This window comes from Phragmites australis, chromosome 16 (genome assembly GCF_958298935.1).
Source record: "Phragmites australis chromosome 16, lpPhrAust1.1, whole genome shotgun sequence".
Lineage (NCBI taxonomy): Eukaryota > Viridiplantae > Streptophyta > Magnoliopsida > Poales > Poaceae > Phragmites > Phragmites australis.
In genome coordinates, this window is record NC_084936.1 from 21,473,416 (window position 1) to 21,484,862 (window position 11,447).

Here is an 11,447-nt window from a genome sequence, read left to right on the forward strand (position 1 = left end):
AACGGAGTAAGAATATCCATTGCTCTAGAATTTGCACCGGCATTATCTAAAGTGATAGAAAATATTTTATTCGTGAGGCCAAAGTCTGCAACTACTTGAGATATTTTTTCAGCAATATTTTCACCGGTATGCGCGTTGTCAATCAAGCGAAAACCTATTATTCTCTTTTCTAATTCCCAATCATTATTAACAAAATGAGCAACCACACTAAGATAATCCTCTCTAGCCCTACCTGCCCATATGTCCGAGGTCAAAGCAACTGAAAATGTACATGTTTGCAACATTTCTTTAAGTTTGCTACGACACGTATTGTAGTATTTTACCATATCCCTACTAGTTGTCTGTCTAGAAACATGCGTGAACCTAGGATTATGAGCTTGCTTAATGTAATCTTCAAATGCAGCAGACTCACCGATATTGAGTGGTAGATCCGCTCTTGCAATGAAGCGACATAGCTCTTTTCGAGCATTGGCAGAGTCGTACTCCCAATGATGAACAGAGCCGTCGGGGTTGTACTGCAACACCGTCTGCTTCATGGCTGCTCCACTCTTTCGCTTGCAACTTATGGCGTGCCTCTTCAAGTGCCCCGTTCCACCCGAGGGCTTTGCAGATAATTCATTTTTACAAATATAACACTTAGCATACCTGACACTTACCCCATCTTTCTCTTTGTAGATCCTTTCAAAGTCTTGCCAAACATCGGAAGTACCGGCTCTTGATCTTTTAGACCCGCTGCTTGCTAATGTGTGCGCACTTGTAGAGCCTGACGATGGCACTCCTGCTGCATCACCTGGATCTGGATGTGAACCAACCGGAGGTTCACCGTCGGGTCCATCATCACCTGCAGCACTAGTATCAAAGGGGCCGTAGTCCCCTGTGAGTCCTTGGAGAAAAAAATCATGATCTATGGATGTATCATGATCACCGGCATCCATGATCAATGTCGAATGACACTACAAAAATTGCAAATATTCAGAGTTAGAAATAATCAAATAATAAAACTAATAATAAAATAAGACTCAACAACGATGCAAAAAAATCACCAAGATTTCTTCAACTTCAAGATAGCAAATCAGCAGGATGACGATTTTGGAATTGCTCGGATTTTTTTGCAATAATTCAAACTAATTTTGCCAAATTATCGCTAATTCTCACGAACTTTGAGACAAGAATGAGAGGAGGAAACAAGAGAGAAAATGGTGTTGCTGGTGTGGAATGGAAGGGCAAGGTGCTCCTCTATTTATAGGTGAAAAATGGTGATTTTTGCAATTTTTTTCGAATTTTTTGGAGCTCAAACGGTCACAAAACGGCTATAAAATTCAAAAATATCGGGTTAACGGGTTAAACGGGCCGTTCCCGGCCCGTTTAACCCGTTAACCCGCGTGCCCCCGCCGGCCCATCGTGCCCCACGTGCCGGCCGGGCCGTGCCCCCCCGCGGTGGGCCGTGCCGTGCCGTGCCGGCCCGGCCGTGCCGTGGGCCGCCGCGTGCCGAGCCGGCACGGTGGGCCGTGCCGTGCCGGGCCGACCGTGCCGTGATGGGCCGGCCGTGCCGTGATGGGCCGCCGCGTGCCGTGCCGGCCCGGCCCGGCCGTGCCTCCTGGGCCAACCGTGCCTGAGCCGGGCCGTGCCGGGCCGTGCCGTGCCCGTGCCGCCCGTGGGCCGGGCCGTGCCGTGCCGGCCCGCCGTGCCGCGCGCTCGGCCCAGGCACGGCCCGTGGCCTCGTGCCGTGCCGGCCCGGCCCATCTCGGCTCGGGCCGGGCCGTGCCTGGGCCGTGCCTACAGTTCCGTGCCTCGGGCCGGCCCAATAAGCACGGCCCATTTGGCCATCTTTAAGGTGCACCACCGATTCTTTAATTAATACTGGAAGCATGACAGCGTTTCATCTCTCCACTGTCTAATCATAAGTGCTACTAGTATTTTATTCGCCAGGACCATCACTGCATAAAGACGTTTCCAATTATGGTAACGTAAGTGCTAGTACTATTTTGATAATACCTTTTGAAAACTTTATCAGATGTATGTTTTGTTTCTTGATCAAGTTTTATAAAGTTATATTGTATAAATAGATTGTATGAATTATATTTATAAAATAGAAGTGTTTTGATTGATTGTGTCTATCTAGATATATTGATATGAGTTTATGTTTGGTTGACTGAATCTAAGATTGTATAAGTGAATATAAGAATTAATATTATGATTTATTACTCATACGAAAATTATTTTACGATACTGATAAGTGAGTTTGTCTGTCTGAGCGGATATAAAGATTGCATATGTCAAGACATGTTGTGGAGTGAAACTTGAATCGAGTCTGACTTTGACTTTGACTTCTGGATCTAGATGAGGTTGTATATTTGTACTCATCAACAATAAATATATGCAGCCGAACAGTTTCCTTTCCAGATTTTAGGCATGTGCTCGGTCAGTATGATAGATATGTGGGAACCAAACACAGCCTAGAATAAGGAAGGGAGAACTTGGGTATGCAGGCTGATTGATCTGCAAAGCCATCATGCCACTACGCCGGGGAGCAGGGTTATAATTTGTCCGTGGTTTAGGATCACATGAGCCGCACCAAACCAGCAACCAGATCTTTTGGGAAATTGCAAAGCCGTCACTAGGCAAAAGATAAAGCGAGATCATGAGATGCCCCACCAAATTCACTGTGTGTGTGATGAGCAGTGAATATTTGGGGGTACGTTTGTTTAAGAATATTTTTTATGCGAGATGATTATTCAGTTTTATTGAAGTGTTTGGTTAGAGGGTCAAACTGATGTGATGGTTATCTAAGGGAAATATTCTCTTTAGATGCTTGATAAACACATATTGTAAAATTAACTGGATAAAGTTATTTATATTTTGGTTAAGCTTTACCTTGTTGATATAGTACATTCTAGTTAGTTAGAATAATTTTTTTTATCAGATTTATGATCCAATTGTACCATTATATTTATTACAATTAAATCGATAAAATAAGATCTCACATGATTGTATTTTGATGAAAAACTAAATATATGATAAATAGGTCGCACAAAATTTTGGCTAACCCTGTGCAAATTTTATCCATCCAACCAAATAAGAAATTAGATCATCCTATCCATACAATTAAATAAAAAAATTAGATCGCCTCATACAACCAAACATGTATGGTCATATCTCATCTAACATTATCCTCTAACCAAACACATCCTTATTGTAGCTCACCTCATCCTCTCGACAGTCGATAGTGGCAACAAACCTGGCGGCGGTGACTACAAGAACACAGAGGACGAGGGAGAGAAGTCGGAGCATCGGCTCCAACCTTTCACCTGTCCAGGCCGCAAGGAAACCTCTAGATCTACTCACTATACAGCTATACTACTAGGTGAGGGCAGCTCATCTCCCTCTCGCCACCAGCGAGGTCACCAGAGAAGGGAGGTGAGGGAGCTAAATCTAGTTGTGTCTTAGAGCGCTCGGGAGAGGAAGAGGGCACATGCTCCCAACAAGGTAATAAATAGTAGATAGCGGGGTGGTAGCAGCTTGGTATCGAGGTAGCGAATTGCAGATAGTGGATGATATTGCGTACGCTAAGTTACAATAGCAGAATTTTAAAAATAATCACAATTTTGAGGCAGATGGGGAACAGCCAGGGCACACACAGTGGTCGAGTAGCCGAGGCATAGGCGGCGGTTGAGCATTTGAGCAGCCAAGGGCTGGCTGGCCAAGCACATGTGACGCCATGGTGGTCAGGCTGGGGTGGCGACAGCACAGACAGGTGGGGGTGACGACGATTGGGGGCAAGGCAGCGCTAGTAGGCCGTAGGTGGCGACCGAGGCAGAGGTGGCCGGGGCAAGGGCGGTAGTGGCGCTGCCTGGTGTTAGGCATCGGCTGAGCGTGATCAGGGGCCTGGGAGTCTAACGAGTGGCGTATGGAGTGGAGGCTAGGCTGGAAAGTTGAGTTGGCTTGCTAGGTTTTGCAACGTAACGTGACCGCCCGCTAAGCGCTATTGCAGCCCGCGATTGCAGTCCATTAAGTGCTATTACAGTCGCTAAGTTACAAACCACTATATTTGATCCGCTACCTTGACACGGTAGAGACAGAGGTCCACTACCACGATAACAACTGCTACAAACACTATTTGTTAGCTTGGCTCCTAAGGAAGGTGATTGATTACTGCAAAGGAGGAAGAGACATATCTAGCAAGTAGAAGGCTCATGAAACAAACATTGAAGTACTGAACTGTACCAAAAACACAAGCGGTAATCACTGAATTTATATGGAAGAAACAAATTACGTTTGAGAGTAGCTGAGTTGATCGGTTTGCTCCGCAAGAAACAAAAGAAACGATTAAAACACTTGGAACTTTCTGTCGAACAGTTGGGCCAGCGTTTTGAAGGACCGAGTGTGACTAGAGATAGCAATCGGGTACGATGAATATAGATAATGCTCATATATATTTATTTGTATCTAATTATTTTTATCTACTTGTGAGTATTGTATCTAATTGTTTTTATCTACTCATGAGTATACTGTGAATCTATGGGTAAAAAATAGGTACCAAATCTATTGCCTACGAGTATACTCGTTTACCCGTTGGTCATATGGGCCGAAATCTAAATTCACTTCATCCAAACAGATCCTAGCTAGAATGAAAACATCAATAACACCTAAGCAAGTGTGCAGACCAAGTTGATATCTAACCTATAGGACATCAATAACTACGAAGAACATATGTTGATATCTGTTCTTACGAGGCATCAGTAACCAAGTTGATATTTGTAACGCCTAAGCAAGTGTGGTCGTACCAGAGCAGCACCACATAGCAGCAGAAGACGGTGATGTAGGTGTCGCCAAGCCGCTGTGGTAGCCGACCCTCTGCGCCACGGCGAGCGCTGCCGAGTAGGCCCGCATGCGTGCTCCTTGCCGACGAAGGCTTGCATGATTCGTATCTGTGTGAGCGCCTGCTCGGCGATGTTGCTGGCGTTGGAGAGCGCGTCCAGGCTCCTGGAGGAGAGCTTGGCGAGCGCGGTTGCGCTAAATCCGTCGATGAAGCCTGCGAGGCTGCGACGAAGGTGGCCATGTAGAGGATGAGGTTGCCGAGCTTCTCGCTGATGGCGTCCTGCACGATGACGGTGTCGGTCGGTGGGCACTTGAGGGATCCGATTTGAGGATTTGGGGTTGGACGGGTTAGGGATTGGAGTGAATGGGTGATGGACTGATGGGCGGATGAGGTAGTGTGGTCTTGCCGTCGTGGATTTGGACTCGGGACTATAGAGTAGGCCCACATGTCATAAGGACGGGTAAACAGATGCTGACAAGTATAAGTAAACTTTACCTATATCCGTATAACCATTGGACAACGAATAAATAGATAAAACTGCCGTCTCTAAGAGCGACAAAACCAAGCAACGTCCTCATTGCTATAAATACCTAACAATTTAGATAAAACCAAAAAATAAACATCAAATACGATTGATAAACGGTTAAATTCAAAATAAAAAATTATAAAAAATTAGCAATTCGATTTCTATTCTATTTGAAAAGCAAAATATCTAAATATAGAGTCCAAATAAAAACAAAAATAACTAAAAGAGACTTTTTTTAATTAAAAGAAATAATTAAATAAAGACCACCTTGCAAGTTTTTATATTAATTTAAGAACAGCCAGAGATTCTAGTAGAACTGTAGAAGACACCTCACCTCGGACTACTAGCCCATACTGTACATCCAACCATCATCCACAGCTCAAGAACAACGCTAGAACTACCTCTTACTAATACTGTACTCATCAGTGTTAATCCTGAATCATTACATCCACCAGATCCCAAAAGGCCACATTTTTAGCAGCCGAACTGTTTCTTGGGCTCCACCATTAACAAAGACCAGCTGCTTCACTAGCACCATGCGTCCATTAGGGTTGGTTAATTAGACGAGGCTACAAAAGAACCATAATTAGCACTTCTAGTCTTGGCTAGGAGTGCCGCCGCTCGCCGTCGCCGGCTGGACTTGCACGCCGAGGTAGTCGGGGGCTGCAGAGGCGGCGCCGTTGATGTTGAAGTCAGTGTGGACGGTCAGTGGCGGGGGAGGGGCCGGGGCGGCTGCGGCGGGTGGCGGAGGGGCGGTGTGGGAGGAAGGGTGGACAGCGGCGGTGGAGGTGGAGTCGGAGGCGCTGCGGCGCGCGCTGTGGCCGCCGAGGAAGTTGTGCTTATTATTGTGCATCCAGACCTTGAAGACACCCTTGGTGACGCCGATCTCGCGGCAGCAGTTCTCGACCACCGCCTCGCCACGCTTCTGAAGGCGCCACCCTAGCAGCTCCGACAACGCCTGCATCCGCTGCTTCTGCTCCGGGCTAAACTTTGTCCGGAACCGCTTACGCGCCGGCACTGCCGACGCCTCCGAGCCTGGCGCCGTCCCGAGCGGCGGCCTCGACGCCACCGCGGGGGCCGAGCCCCGCGCGCCGGTGCTCAGCGCGAGGAGCATGTGCGGCGCGGACGAGAGGCAGCCGGGCGGCGCCATCTCCGGCGCCGGTAGCGGCGACAATGATCGGTCCTCATCGGAATCCGAGCCCTCGTCCGACTCGTCGGAGTCATCGTAGCCGGCGGCCGGCAGGCGATCCTCCGGCGTCTCGTCGCCGTGCAGCGCGCGGTTATCACGCAACAGGTGCGGCGCTGGCGCCGGCGGCGCGAGGAGACGCGGGGAGGGCGTCGGCGCCTCCGGGAGGCGCCGGTGGAAGTTGCGGTGGCAGCCGCACGCGGCGCACCTGAGCGAGGTCTGATCGGCGATGTCGGTCGCCGGGGACGGCATGAACTCGCCGCACCCGTCCACCGCGTGCCCGCCCAGGCTCGCCGCGTGGTTCTTCAGGCACTCCCGGTACACCCCCGGCGCCGCCGCCGCGGGTCTCAGCTTCTTGGCCTGCGCCGCGCCGCCGTTCGGGAACAGCGCCGGCCTGTACTTGACGTCCACCACCGCCTCCATCCCTTCCCTACCTGCCAGCCCCGACCAGCTCAGCGTCCTTGCGCGACACCCGCACCAAGGTTACCGGCTTACCGCTTACGCCCAAGTGGATTTGTCCATGGAGAGGACGAGGAAGGAGAAAACTACAGGTAAGGAGGTGAGGAGAAGCGAGGAGATAAGAATAAAAAGGCAAGCGAGACAAGAGTGAGCGACAGAGATAAGTGAGTAAGTAAATGTATGAATAATTTCTTTTTCTTTAAATGGAGTAGTATGAATAATTAGCGTGCACGAGTAAGAAAACTTAAAAAAAGAGAGAGAAGGTCATGTCACTATATCAGCACTGATGTACAGTGCCGCATGCCACGTTTTGTGTTGTGAGTCGTTGCTGAGGGCGTAGTTGCAGACTATAGCTACAGTACTAGCTAGGCTTTGCCTCTTCCTACTGGAGCAGGGCAGGGGCTGGGAATCACAGCCTCGGTTTACTATGTGTTTGGTAGCCCGATCTTGTACGAGATGGTGCAGAGGAGGCGTGGATGATTTATCTTTTTGATGAGATTACCTACAGATTAGATATATTCTCTTTAAGATGCTGAATGACTCAGGATGTTAAATTTGGTCAAATCACGTGCCGGACAGGACCGAGTGTCCTGTGAACAATGCTTAAAAATCGGTTTTTCTATTGCTTAAAAAATTCTAAACTTTTTATACTTATTTTATAATCTATGTGCAACAAATTATTTTTAGCTCTGAATAAAAAAAGTAAGTTACTTTATAATATCTTATTTATATGCATTTTTATCATCATATATAGCCAAACATAATCTTATTTCAAATTGTTTTATTTTATATAAATAACTAAATGTATTATCGTATCATCTCATACATCTAACTAAATAAACTATTTATATCATATTATCCACAACCAGGATAAAAAAAATATAATATTGATAATAAAATAAAAAATAGATAAATATTAGATCGAAGAAATTAACAAGTCAATTAGATATTTCTATATAAATAGATATGGAGTTGAATCTCTCTTGAGGACGTGAGAGGGACAATGGGAGGAAGACGCGAGATGCTCAGTTACACGTTCATGGTGATGCGCGGGAGTAGATGGACAAACACGAGACGATCGCAGAGGATGTCGAGTCAACGGTCACCGTTGGATCGTTGACTCGCATTGCGGCCACGGTTACGTTTCTCGGTAAAAGAATTTTACCGCAGGTTGCGGGATTTCCGGATTTCTCGCACCAAATACAATGCAGCGATTAGTAAGGACGGCGGGAGGTTCGAATGCATCACGTAAAAAGTCAAATACGGTGAGGAACTATTGTTATGGGTATAGTTTAAAAATCTCTTAAAAAATAATCATATAAAAAAATATAATGTAAGAGAAAAACTTTCTTCTTATTTCATTTAGGTTCTATAATGAAAGGTTCATTTATATATATATATATATATATATATATATATATATATAGTATAAAAAACTCTTAAGAAATATAATCGAATCTTTCAAACTTTAGGTTTCTTAACACTCTCACTTCGCAATTCTCGCGATATGCATGTCTCACCAAAACTCTTCAAAAACTCAATAAGAAAAATTGGAAGAAAAAGTACCTCACAATATAGTCACACGGATTACCTCATTAAAAACTTTATCATAAGAAACTTCAGGAAAACTCATCTAAGAAAAAAAAAAGTACAATCCACCCAAATATTTCATATAATTTTCATGATTAATTTTGGATATTTAATCTTCTTGATTAAGATTTAATTCCTTGTATCATTATTATGTGAAAATTCTTTCCTTAAAATGTGTAACTCTCTAAGCCTCATCATTTCAATACCACGAACATATCTTTCAAAATTAGATATAGGGAGATATTTAATTAATAAATCTGTAAGATTTTCACATAATTAAGTATATATTACCTTTATTTTATTCATATTATTCAATTTACAAGCATAAAAGAACTTGGGATTAAGTTGCTATTACATATCCTGATTGCACTTGTGCAACACATGTAGTATTATCTTTATAGATAATAGTGGGGTGTTAGTAGTGTTCAAACCACGTGACTGCTAGATATGATTGATCACTTTTCTAAGCCATGCGTATTCCTGTGCCGCGATTTCGTATAAAGCTATTATTTCTAAGTGGTTCGTCAAAGTAGATACAAGACTTTGCTTTGACGATTTTCAGGATACTGCAATTCCACCACATAGAAAAACATAGTCAGTCTGTGATCTCGCTGTATGCGGGTCTGACAGATACCCAGCATTGTGTATTCAACCAAACTTAGTTTCTGATTCTTTCTGTAGAATAGATTCAGATCTTTGCTACCTTGGAAATAACGTAGAATATCTTTCATGCCCTTTAAATGCTTTTTAGTAGGCTGTGCACTGTATCGTGTAAGTTGGTTTATTGCAAACGATATGTCTAGCCTAGTGCAATTAACCAGATACATTAACGTACCTATTACAATTAAGTATGAGAATTCTAGTGCCAATACTTTCTCCCCCTCTTCTCTAGGTATATAAGGATCTTGATCAGCTTGTAATAATCTTCTGACCATAGGGGTTTTAGCGGGAAATGATTTTTCAAAACCAAACCGTTCTAACACCTTCTGAGTGTAGTTTGACTGATGTACAAAAATTTTATTTGTCACATGCTCTAGCTGTAGGCCTAAGCAAAACTCGATTTTACCTAAATCTTTCATTTCAAATTCAGACTTCAAGTACGAGCTTGTTTCCTCAATGTCTTCTTCTAAGTAATTAGCTATGTATTGTATTTACATCTAAGTAGTTATTTTATTACACGTACGTTTGTTTAGTAGATTCAGTATAACTTTTCATAATTATTATAGAGAACGTTTCGTTGTTTTACACGGGCGGCTCGTAACAATTCAGAACTGCCAGCACATAGAGAGTCCGATTGAGGTACCTATTGACCTAGATGACATAAAATTACATGTTATGAGTCTTTTGCGTGTGAACCAGCAGTCACATACTATTGTCCTGAACGGTGTCCGACCACGGTTTATTCCAAACAGCTCGGTCATTGACCATACGTTGTTCGAGATGATAAGGAACAGTGTATGAGCTTTGTACTCACGTAAGGAATAGAACTTTGATATGGGGGTATACGTAAATATAGTGCCACGGCTGGTGCAAGGTGATGCAATGACTAGCATGCAAGGTTCATGGTAGCAGTTGATGCATGAAGAGGAGGGAGGGCAGTTCCAATATAGAGGGAGCTGGAGTGGACCCTTCTGAGGTAGATGCAGGATGCATGGATGATGAAGCTGGTGATAGAGGGGATGAAGAAGCGACTGACAACGTTGACCCGATGAAGACGATCTAGTACTTTCGTGGTGCTGGACTACTGCATTGTGCCATCGTTGAGTATAACACATTATCTAACTGGATACCAGAATAGCGACATCCAGATCAGACAACGGTTTCGTAATAGGGGAAGGTCATCCACTTTATTAGCAACTATGTTCTAATGACAAGAAGAAACCACAACTACACTCGTTCTAACCCTACGAAGTATGAGGTTAGGTGTATCAAGTATCCGAATTGTCCTTACTTTGTATGAGCCCATAAGCTGAAATACACGCACTATTTTGTGATTAGTAAACACACCCCACATATGTGCAATGAAGAGGTTGTTAGGAATGTGAGCCATGCTGTTGATGTGAGGTTCATAACCTAAACTCCTCATCACCCTTGTTGGCACGGACATATGTTTGTCTCCAAAATCGATTATGGGGGAGGTGCAGACTAAGACAGATATTCTAATCAATTATCACACCACGTGACAAGCGAAGCAGAAGGCATTAAAGATGCTATTTAGAAGCTTCGAAGAGTCTTACAACTATACTCCAAGACTACTACAGAAGATTACCATGACGAATCTAGAGACTCAGTGGGACATGACGGATGAGCCGATCAAGCTAGATGATGGATCATACAGTAGCACTGACAGATATCTCATTAGGTTATTCTGGTCCTTTGGATAATTAATCAAAGTTTTCAGACATTGTATGCCGGTTGTATGCGTGAATGCCACATTTCTGAGTGGCAAGTACCCTTATAACAGCGATGGTGGCGGATGCAAATAATCAGATCATTCCTTTCACCTTTGCAATGGTTGAGTTTGAGAACAATGATAGCTGATTGTGGTTCCTCACCTTGGTGAGGATACGTGTCGTGGGTAATAGGGAACAAATTTGCATCATCTTAGACCATAATAAGGGTCTTTTACATGCGTTGGATGTGCTACATGATAGCACAAACAACTCTATTGTATGGCCTGATGTGGAGAGAAGATGTTGCATGCGACACTTGGGTGCGAACCTATATACAAGGTACCGTAGCAAGTCTCTTGTAAAGAGATTCAAAGTGTTGTGTCTTCAGAACCAGTAGATGAAGTTCAATGAGATATGGAGAGAGTTAAATGAGACCATTCGCAAGATGCTGGCAGAGCAGGAAGCACAGGAGGA